At 41.2% G+C, this 11,537-nt stretch overlaps 1 pseudogene; it reads left to right on the forward strand.

The window, feature by feature from the left end:
* LOC130886554 (deubiquitinase MYSM1-like) overlaps positions 1 to 9,601 on the forward strand; it is an 87,171-nt pseudogene extending 77,570 nt beyond the window's left edge.
* The last annotated feature ends 1,936 nt before the right edge of the window (positions 9,602 to 11,537 follow it).

The following is an 11,537-nucleotide window of genomic DNA, read 5'->3' on the forward strand; positions in this document are numbered from 1 at the left end:
ATTTTAGGGGCAAAATCAATACTTTTTATATGTTATTGTTTTTAATTGAACTATAAATTTTGCCCCACTCCCCTTCTTTCCTTCCCTCTCCCTTTCAAAAATCAATAAATGTTGCCAATAACTTGGCTATTGATTACAGAAGAAAAGGAAAAAATACAGGATGATCATACTTAAGTTATAATTAAATGGGAACGGAGTCATTTACAATACTGATAAGACAGAAGGTTTACTGGTTTTGAGGAAAAAATAATATAGTTAATAAGAGTTTTTCTAGGGTCTGGAGCTAGCTGAGTGGGTAAAGGTAATTGCCACCAAGTCTAATGACCTGAGTTCAATCCCTGGTGTCCACATATTGAAAATAGGGACCCGCCACAACATGTCCTCTGACCTTCATACATTTGCTATGGGACACACATGCGTGAGCGCACACACACAATAAATACAAGAAAGAACATTTTTTGAGACAGAGTCCTGGAACTCAAGATGTAGACCAAACTGGCCTCACACGCACAGGGATTCACCTACCTCTGCCTCCCAAGTGCTGGGATTATAGGTGTGCATCACCATGTCTGACTACAGAGAAAATTCTAAGAGTCTTTCTGAATATAAGAACTATAAGTGCTGGAGGGATGATGGTTCAGCAGTTAAAGCACTGACTGGCAGGCTGGAGAGATGGTTCCATGGTTAAAAGCATCGGTTTCTCTTCCAGAAGACCCAGGTTCAATTCCCAGCACCCACATGGCAGCTCACAACTGTCTCTGATTCCAAGGGATCTGACACTCTCACAAAGGCAAAAGACCACATAAAAATAAATCGGTCACTTAAAAAAACAAAACAAAACAAAACCCAATGGGATTGGAGAGATGGCTCAGTGGTTGAGAAGAGCACTGGTTGCTCTTCCAGAGGGCCCATGTTCAATTCCCAGCAACCATGTGGTGGCTCACAAATGTCTGTAACTACAGTTTTAGGAGACCAGACACCCTTACATAGGCATACACACAGGCAAAGCACCAGTGCACATAAAAGTAGATAGATATCTAGATATGTAGATAGATGATAAATATGTAGATGATAGATAGATGGCAGATAGATAGATAGATAGATAGATAGATAGATAGATAGATAGACAGACAGATAGATATACAGAGAGAGAGCACTGACTGGCTGCCCTTCCAGAGCATAGATAGATAGATGATGGATAGATAGATGACAGATAGATATACAGAGAGATAGAGCACTGACTGGCTGCCCTTCCAGAGCATAGATAGATAGATGATGGATAGATAGATGACAGATAGATGATAGATAGATAGATAGATAGATAGATAGATAGATAGATAGATAGATAGATCAATCGATCAAGCACTGACTGGCTGCCCTTTCAGAGTGGTGTAGGAGGTTCTTCTGTCTAGGTGTTACTTTCATTGGTTAAATAAAGAGACTGCCTTGGCCTAGTTGATAGAGTGAACTCAGGTAGGTGGGGAAGACAGAACAGAATTCTAGGAGGAAGAAGGCAGTGTGGTAGACACCATGGCTCTCCTCTATGAGACAGACGCTGGTTAGACTCATGCCGGTAAGCCACAGTCAAGTGGCAATACACATTAATAGAAATGGGTTAAGCAAATATGTAAGAGTTAGTCAATAAGAGATTAGAACTAATGCGCCAGGCAGTGTTTAAATGAATACAATTTGTGTGTTGTTATTTCGGGATATAAGCTAGTCGGGTGGCTGGGAGCCAGGCAGGATAAAAAGCAGGCCCGCTCCTCATTACTACACAGAGGACCCAGGTCCAATTCCCAGTACCCACGTGGCTTCTCACAACCATCTCTATGTAACTCTACTCTCAGGGGAGTTAATGAATTCTTCTGACCTCTGCAAGCACTACATGTTCATGGTGCATAGATATACATGCAGGAAAAACACCTATGCATATAAAATAATAATACAGATGAAAGAAATATCAAAAACACTTTAAGAAAAATCAAAGTGTTATAAAACATTTCTAAACACCTAAATGTTTGTCTTTGGTATAAAATAATCCTTTTGCATATTTGCCAGGCCTCTTTCAAAGCTCTGATATTCAATAGTGAATTGTGGTAGATTGTAAACCGTTTACTGCTCTTATAGGAAAGGCTAGAGTATATCCGTTGTGAAAATTAAAGCAAAATTTAAAAGACAGTTCCCAGCCCTTTCCTCAAATTCCATGATTGTTTTCAAAAGAATCCATGCCTTGTTTTTGGCTGCCAGCAAATACTAGCTGGCAGTGCACAGTAATATACAACAAGGTGGCTGCAAATGAGTGTTTAACTGTTCCTTGTTGAACCTCACTAGGTATTAAAAGTTGGTATGTTTTAAAAATAAAAACTTTAGTTCATAAATACATAAAAATTAAAATCACCAAGATTTAGCTGGGGATGGGAAAGGAGACATTTTAAAAACTAAGTTTAAGGCAGGACATAGGGTCACAAGTCTTAAATTCCAGCACTTACGACAGGTGATTTCTGTAAGTTTGAGTCTAGCCTGGTCTGCATAATTTTTAGGACAGCCTGGGTTACGTAGTGAGACCTTGTATCAAAACAAACAAACAAACAAACAAACAAACAAACACAAAGGAAAAAAGAAGCACAAAGAAAACACCAAGCGATAGTAGAGTCGCAAGTGGTTCATTTGCTCACCTAAAAGACACAGCTGCCCTGGTGTTCATCTGGATATCCGTCTGTACCTGACCGCTGTTCATCTATTTAATTACAAGACACGACTGACCTCTAGTGTTCATCCGTAGTATATGCAGCTGAGTACTGTTGGTTTACTTTCAAGACTCCGAATGTAGCACAAAAGATAAAACAAGAGACAAAGAAAACAGCCAAGAGCAACAGCAACAACCTAAAAAGGCAGGCATACAACTTCCAAGAGTTCAGAGAAGGGTCCCTCATCTTGACATTAGAAATTAGAAAGGAAAACTCACCGGTGGCCAGAGTGTTAGGAGGGCAGCGTCATGACTCAAAGCTGGATATCGAGGGCTAGAGTGACATCTGGGACAGCACTGGCTGTGTGAGGCTGAAGCAGAGGACACTGGTGAGGGAGACAAGCAGCTTAGCACCGGAGCCATCTCCACAACCCCAGATGGCCTGTTTAACAAAACAGCGAAGAGTAGCAGGAATGATGCCTGATTCCACCTTTGTCAACGCGACCTGAAGGTGCACGGGTGCTGGGGAAGTGATGCTCACAGTCAGCAGAAGCTCTGAGGGGAATTGACTGTAGAGAGCAGATGTCCGGGTCCGGAAGTGCTTCCGATTTCCTATTTTTTAATTGTTGGAATATTTGCATATAAGTAATAAAATTTCATGGGCTTGAGAGCCAAGTCTAAGCACAAAAAGCACTTATGCTTTCTATATACCTGCATATGCCTGAAGGTTATTTGTATTTTTTTAGTACTTTTGCATCTTGATAGCACTCTGTCACGTGAGGTATTTCCACTGTGGCATCACATCGGCTCTCCAGAAGTGCTGGGATTTGGAGCACTTTGGAGTTTGAATTTTCAGATTAGGAATGCCTAACTTGCCACATAAGTATGAGAGTGCAGATATTCTTTTTTCTCTTTAAAGGAATTACTAAATACCTAGAGTCGTCTCCTTTCACACCAGAGACAGGAATTACATTACAAAAGTATTTCACAGGCTGCCTATAAAGTCTTCACCCAGCTTCCTCTAATGTTTTCCGAGTTTTAAAATTTTGAAGAATTTTATTTATGGTGTGTGTGTGTGTGTGTGTGTGTGCATGCACGTATGTGACATGGTTTATATGCATGTATGTGACATGGTGTTTAACACCATGGGGCTCAAACTGAAGGTCAGAAAAGCAAAGCAGCAGCCACCTCTACCTTACCTCTACCTCCAACTGAAATGGCAATCCTGCCTCCTCGAATCCTAGAATGAGACTGAGCGTGAGACCTGTCACCTCCCATCTTATATTTCTTAGTGCTGGGAGTAAAGGTGTGCACCACCACCATCCAGATTCTATGGCTAACTAGCGTGGCTGCTTTGCACTGACTTTCAGGCAAGCTTTAATTATTAAAACAAAAATAACACACCATATAATAGTGTGTGTGCATATAGAGGTCAGAGGACAACGTGTGGGGTCAGTCCTCTCCTTCAGCCATGCTGGACCCTGAAGATTAGACTGTTGGGCTTGGCAGCAAGCAGCTTTACCTCCTGAGCCATCTTGCTGGTCCTTTTTTTCCTTTTTTCAATTTTTTCAAGACTGGGTTTCTCTGTGTAACACTTCTGGCTGTCCTGGAACTTGCTTTGAGGACCAGCCTGGCCTTGACCTCACAGAGATCACCCTGCCTCTGCCTCCAGAGTGCTGGGATTAAATGCATGTGTTTTATTTTTTAAGAGCTTTGTAAATTTGCCTCATATAAATTCATTGGCAATTTCATTTTGTTCTTTATAGATGTATTTGAAAAGTAGTTATTGTGGGCAGGCAGTTTGTGTTTATCCTTCTGATTATGTTGTCTCCAAAAGGCTCTCGTTGGGGTCAAGAGAAAATGCCTAGCATAGTGGTTCTCAACCTTCCTAATCTGTGGCCCTTTAACACAGTTCCTCATGGTGTGCTGCTTCAAAGCTGTAGTTCTGCTACCGCTAAGAATTATAATGTAAACAGTTTTGGACATAGAAGTTTGCCAAAGAGGCCATGACCCACAGGTTGAGAACCACTGGCATATTAGATATGGGATCCTCAATGAAATAATATAGGTAATTACTCAGAAAGATACCAGATACTAACTCATCCCACCAATGTAAGACAAAAATGATAGTTTAAGTTTAAGGCCAGCCTGGTCTACTAACCAGGACAGTCAGGGCAACACAGAGAAACACTGTCTCAAAAAACCAAAAAGAAAAAAAAAAATGTATATATATTAACAGAAGGCTGAAACCACACATAATTACTGTTCCACCCTTTTCATTAAATCAGGTTCTCATCTTTCACTTCTCAGCTCCTGATGACGATGGCATGTGGTGTATGTTGTCACTTTTACTCGTAAACTACTAACAGTGACCTTTGATGGCTGTCGCAGTCCTCTAATTATTAAGCTATGTAAGATCACAAACCGTCCACGGTTCCTTCTTTGAATCTTCCTGATCAGGATAGACAGGACTGTATATGTTGTAAGGGGAGGGCCCGCTTGTTTGTCCCAGCCGCTTGGCTAGCTTAGCCCCGAAAAAACCACACAGAAAGTGTATTATTTAAATCACTGCTTGTCCCATTAGCTCTAGCTTCTTATTGGCTAACTCTTAAACCTTAGTTTAGCCCATTTCTATTAATCTGTGTATCGCCACATGGCAGTGGCTTACTGGGAAAGATTCAGCATGTCTGACTCTGGCAGCTCCATGGTGGCTCTCTCTCTAACTCTGCTTTCTTCCTCCCAGCATTCAGTTCTGTTTTCCCAGCCTACCTAAGTTCTGCCTTATCAGGCCAAGCAGTTTCTTTATTGATTAACCAATGAAGGCAACACATAAACAGAAGGACCTCCTAAACCACTGTATATACCTAAGCAGAAAGTGAGGTTGTCTCTGAAGACAGAACTCCAGTGAATGAGCCACGGCTTTGAATTTTATGTGAAATCACTGTCAGTAAGAGCCTGGATGCACCTCAGAAATCAAGGCCTCTAGGGCAGCATTTCACCACTTCTACTGACTTCCTCCCTGTGAGCCCAGAGTGAAGGCGTATAGGAAATCCTCCTTGGCATAGCCACATGCTTTGTCTTTGAAAGTACACTGACTTTGCTTATAAATACAAACAGTAGAACTTTTGAGCATATGAAAAATTTTAAATCAGATATTTGACTTTGCACTGTCAAATCACAGTTATTTCTGTATCTTCCAGGAAGGGTGGCATAGAAGGAAAGAATTCAGATAAAATTTTTCTATGGTCCCAACCACTGTTTTAACAAATGTGAACGAGTGAAATGTTGGTACACAAGGAGGGTGGCCCTTTGTTTGTCCCAGCCACCCGGCTAGCTTACACCTGAAATAACGACACAGAAATTGTATTCATTAAATTACTGCCTGGCCTATTATCTCTAGCCTCTTATTGGCTAACTCTCACATCTTGATTTAACCCATTTCTATTAATCTGTATATTATCACCATGACATTGTGGCTTACTGGGAAAGATTTAGCACGTCTGACCTGGCATCTCCATGGCGTCTCTCTGACTCTGCTTTTTTCCTCCCAGAATTCAGTTCTGTCTTCCCCACCTACCTAAGTTCTGCCCTATCAGGCCAAGCAGTTTCTTTATTGATTAACCAATGAAAGCAACACATAAACAGAAGGACCTCCTACACCAGTCAGACAGTGGTGGCAAACACCTTTATTCCCAACACTCAGGAGGCAGAGGCAGGTGGATCTCTGTGAGTTTGAGGCCAGCCTGGTCTACAGAGTGAGTTCCAGGACAGCCGAGGCTACACAAAGAAACCCTGTCATGAACACCCCCTCCCCCCAAAAAAGGAGTTCAGCACCAATATTGCATGTTATGAATCATTATTTAGGAGTCTCCATTTCTTTTATTGTGGTTTTTGGCTGTTTCTAATCCAAGTAACTGTACATAAAAGTGTTCTGTTTTGGAAAGAGCCTATATTTTAAAATAATTTTATGTGCATTGGTGTTTTGCCTGCATGTGTGAGGTTGCTGGATCCCCTGGAACCAGAGCTATAGACAGGTATGAGCTGCCATGTGGGTGCTGGAAATTAAACCCGAGTCCTCTAGAAGAGCAGTCAGTGCTTTTAACCTTTTAGTCATTGTTCCAGCCACAGGAAGAACCCTATTTTTGAGTATAGCATTCATTGGAAAAAAATATTTCCTAAACTAAATGGTTTAAATCTTGAAGTTCTCAAAGTGACATTTGATGTATTTGCCCCTATGCAATTTTATTTTAGATAAATCATTCTTGTCTAGACAAGAAATTGGGACTTGCTATTCTATTAAAGAAATGATGTAAAACACTTGAAAAATGGCTGCATGACAAATAGAGAATGCTGACAGAAAAACAGAAGCAATAAAAAGAAGAGCCACACAGATCTACACTCGATGACCAAAGAGTATGTTCACTGAGTGGGCTTATCAACAATTAGGGATAGCAGGAAAAAAAAGGATGTCTTCTGAGAAGTAGGTACCAAGAAGGGATTAATGTGCTAAGAGAGGCAGAGGAGGTGGGTGTGGATGTGGAAGGAGATGTTCTGGTGGCCGCACAGCCAGGAAATGATGAAAACACAGCATTAGTCTTTCAAGATCACTATCTTGATTCAACATGGGGAAGGGAGAATGGCTATACTCCTTGGACTTTAGACAGCGCCATCAGTGATGAGAACAGATTGAGAAAATGCTGTTGGAAGAAGAGTATTATTTGTCTAATAAATCACTTCCAGAAAAATTCTGAATTAATCAAAAGGAAGATGATAAAAAAAATATACCAACAGGGTACATTCTCCTACAAAACCAGCCAGTTATGATAGAAGAAAAAAGATTATTTGAACAAGGACTGGCTAAGTTTGATCAAAGATGGACCAAAATCACAACACTAGTTCAAAGTCACACAGTTTTACAAGTGAAGAGTTACACCAGACAGTACTTTAAAAATAAGGGAAAGTGGGGTGTGGAGAAAGAAACACCAACTAAGAAGAGCAGCAATGATCTTCAGGTGAAATCTAAAGATGAGAGGACGAAGGTGCGGGCAGCATCATGTTTGATGGGCGTGTCAATCCTAACTTGAATGCTGTGAAAATTGAAATGTTATCTGATAATGAAGACGTAGACATGTCAGATGAACTGGATGAGTTGACTTCTCAAACACCAGAAAAGAATTCTGGCAGTCTTCTCACTTTAGACATTCCTAATGGTAAAATTTGCGAAGCCAACCACGGAGAATTCATATGCTCAAAAGGCCCCTTAGCTAACTCTTCCGGGGAGTATCTTCAGAACGCGAAGCCAAGTAACACAGAAGCATGTTCAAGCTCAGAAATTACATCATGGGCTACAAAGCTAACCAATAATGACAAAAACTCAGTCGAATTAAGTGAGAAGTACAATAAATTGGTTCAAGGCTACGATGTACAAGACAGAAAAGAAATAACAGATGAAACCAAGCCATCACCCTCTCCAGAGTCCTTGGAGAGGCAGCAGGATTCAGGTGGCAATGAAATGCTTTTGCCTCTTCTCCAAAAGGTGGAGGACAACCATGAGGGAGAAGAATTTAAGTCCCAAGAGCAAGAAGTGGAAATAGATAGAAATGCCATTCAAGAAAAAGAAAAGCAAGCAATTTCTGAAGTTTTTGAGGGGCACCAAGCTAAAACACCAGAATGCTATTTGAAGATTAAAAACTACATTTTGGATCAGTGGGAAATATGCAAACCAAAATACTTAAATAAGACTTCAGCATGTCCTGGCTTGAAGAACTGCAAGGACGCTAATTGCATTGGATGGATTTATACATACATACCTTGAGTTGATAAGAGCAACCAATTTTGGATGTGAGCAGGCAATACATAACAGGCCACAGCCAGTCACTAAAGTACGAGTAGTGACAGAACAGATGCAGAAGCAGCATGCCAGCTTGCCTGGCCCTATAGTCTATGCGTACAAGGAGACATAGGGCCCGAGACCCATGGGGAAACTGGAGTAATGCAAAGGACTTAGAAGGGCAAACACTGGAGCATCTGTCTGTGGAGGAGCTGGCAAAAAGAAGAGAAGAGGTAAAGTGTAAACCTGTTAAGTCTTCAAAACTTTCAAAACTACCAAAAAGCTCAGTTGATCCCTTCCAACTGATACCTTGTAATTTTTTTAGTGAAGAAAAGCAGGAGTCTTTTTAGGTGAAAGTAGCTTCAGAAGCACTTTTAATAATGGATTTGCATGCTCACGTGTCTATGGTGGAAGTGAATGGGCTGTTAGGAGGAAGATACTCAGAGGCTGAGAAGACCCTTGAAGTCTGTGCAGCAGAACCATGTAACAATCTGAGTATAGGACTACAATGTGCGGTGGACTCTGTATCACAAACACAGGCCTCAGAAACTTTGGCTCTTAGAGGCTACAGTGTTATTGGGTGGTACCATTCTCATGTTGCATTTGATCCTAATCCATCTTTATGAGATATTGACACACAACCAGAGTTACTTCTCCAGAAGAGGAGCAAAGTTCATTGGAATGATTGTTAGTCCATACAGTTGAAGTAACCCTTTACCATGCTCCCAGATGATCTGCTTGGTTATAAGCGCAGAAGTTAGCCCTGATGGTGCCTGTCGTTTACAAACTTGAAGTACAACAGCTGTTAGAAGAACCTCGATGGGAATGAGCGTTTGAAAAGACAAGATGGATAACTGAGAAATACAGGCTTTCTCAGAGCTGTGTTGCCATGGGTAGAATCTTTCACTGGGATTTTCAGGGAACTTTTGGAGTGTCTAAGGAAAACACTAAGCAAAGTAGCCAAATGTTTCATCGCTAAGGAATTCTTGACTTAGATAGAAAAGTTGTTCCTTTCCAATTACAAAAGCAAGGAAGAAAATAGACCGGCTGAAGAGTACAACAGAGTTGTTCTTGTGATATTTTAAAATGTCTATATGCTTTGACAACTGCAGGTGGCCCCCAGGCTGGCCTTGCCAACCATGGCCAAGGCCTTAAAGAAGCACAGATGAGTCTGGACCCAAGGAGGCATGCAACACAGAAGTTGACGAAGCAGGTTCCCAGAAAAGCCCATCCCAACAGTGTGCGCAGCAGTGGAGGACCAGAGACACCTGAGACCTTCATCTCAAGCTCTGCCTTTTTGGAGGACACAACTGTAAAATAATGAGCTTAGAATTTGTTTCTTCTTATGCCTTCGGTAAGGAAAATTAATAATATTAGACTTAGTGCTCAAGAAAGCAAATCAGGCCCTCAGTTAACCTTGAGCCATTGCTAGAGTTGATTTGAACCTGTGCTCACAGCTCATAAACTTTTTAGGCCCCAAGCACTTTTGCCCTCTTGAATCCCTTCCGTATAAAATTTAAATTTATATTTTATAATTGTGTTTGTATAAAATGACAATATTCATATTTTGGATTAAAATATTTCTTATCTAAAAAAAATAAATGTACTAAGAAATTAGTGGAAATGAAAAAAAAATGTGGAAGGAGCTGGAGAGAGCTGAGTGGCCATCAAATACTCATGCAAGTCTGACCCCTAGTGAAGGAGAAAGGAAGGCACACTTGATAGATGATGATCAATGCAGTAAGCCAGCCACAAGGAGATTCCAGCATCTCTGGAACAGGCTGGCCTAGTGACTCATATCATGTATAATCTCAATACAAACACAGCAGTAGATTTCAAAGAACAGTAGCTGTGGTCCTTGACCAGTGGCATTCACTGAAGCTGGAGGTCTAAGAAGTATTTCCTCATGGCTTCTGTAGTTCATCACTTCTGTTCCACAACTTGCTGTTCTTCACAGGTTTTGGGAACAGCTTGTTCGTGAGCCTGTGGACCTCATTCCTTAGGGAAAGCTCCAGAGAAAGAAGCATCAAAGCATTGTGTGCTCTTGAAGCCAGGGCAGTGAAGCTCCCACTCCCACAGCCTTCATCACAGTATAGCACACCTTCCCCAGCAGGGCGCTGAGCCCCTTTGGTATGCATCCAAATGTCCAGAGGTACTGCCACTCTGACAAATGCTTGCCTTTCCACTGCAAGACTTCTTAAGCCATGACTAAAGGACCTGGCTCATGGCCTTGACTTTTGTTGTTAACTGTCCATCCTTCATTATCCCTCCACAGAACAGGAACAATTCAGCAGTAATCAGCCAATTCTACTGTCTTTGTGGACCCCATGGACCCATAGTTTTCAATTTTTGTTACTTTATCTTTCAAAATATTGCCCTCTAACAATTTAGTTCCTTATTTTAATACATTAGATACTAAACGGAGGAGATGCTGTTTCCCATAGGCTTTCTGCTCCACCCAGCAATAGAACAACATCCTGTTTGCCTTCTAGGTCCTGGACAAATCAGTCCTAGATATTATCTTATAGCCTGCTTCCTCAAGTCACTCCAAGCTACTTGGGTACTTCCTCAAACCAGACACTAAAAATAAACTAAATTACATTAACAGGTTAAATATGTTATTCGAGAAAATTATTGTTATAGAAACTGAGGGAGTATGCTGGGCAAAGGTGACACATGCCTTTAATCCCAGCATTTGGGAGGCAGAGGCAGGTGGATCTCCAAATTCAAAGCCAGCCTGGTCTACATAGTGAGTTCCAGGACTTCCAGGGCTACACAGAGCATCTCAAAAAAGAAAAACAAAACAAAACAGAAAAAAAAACCAAAAACAAAACAAAAACAGAAGAGAAGGAAGAAGATGAAGAGGAGGAATAAGAGTAGCAGCTATTGGGAAAGCAGAGGCTTGAGAAAGCTGTGATGGCCATCAATTCATACTCCTAATCTGATCTGAATGATATGAAGAGTATAGGTGAGTGAGCTGGAGTATTTTGATGGTTCACTGTGAAGTCCTTGAGCACTGTC

The sequence above is a fragment of the Chionomys nivalis genome, chromosome 14, assembly GCF_950005125.1.
Source record: "Chionomys nivalis chromosome 14, mChiNiv1.1, whole genome shotgun sequence".
Taxonomy (NCBI): Eukaryota; Metazoa; Chordata; class Mammalia; order Rodentia; family Cricetidae; genus Chionomys; species Chionomys nivalis.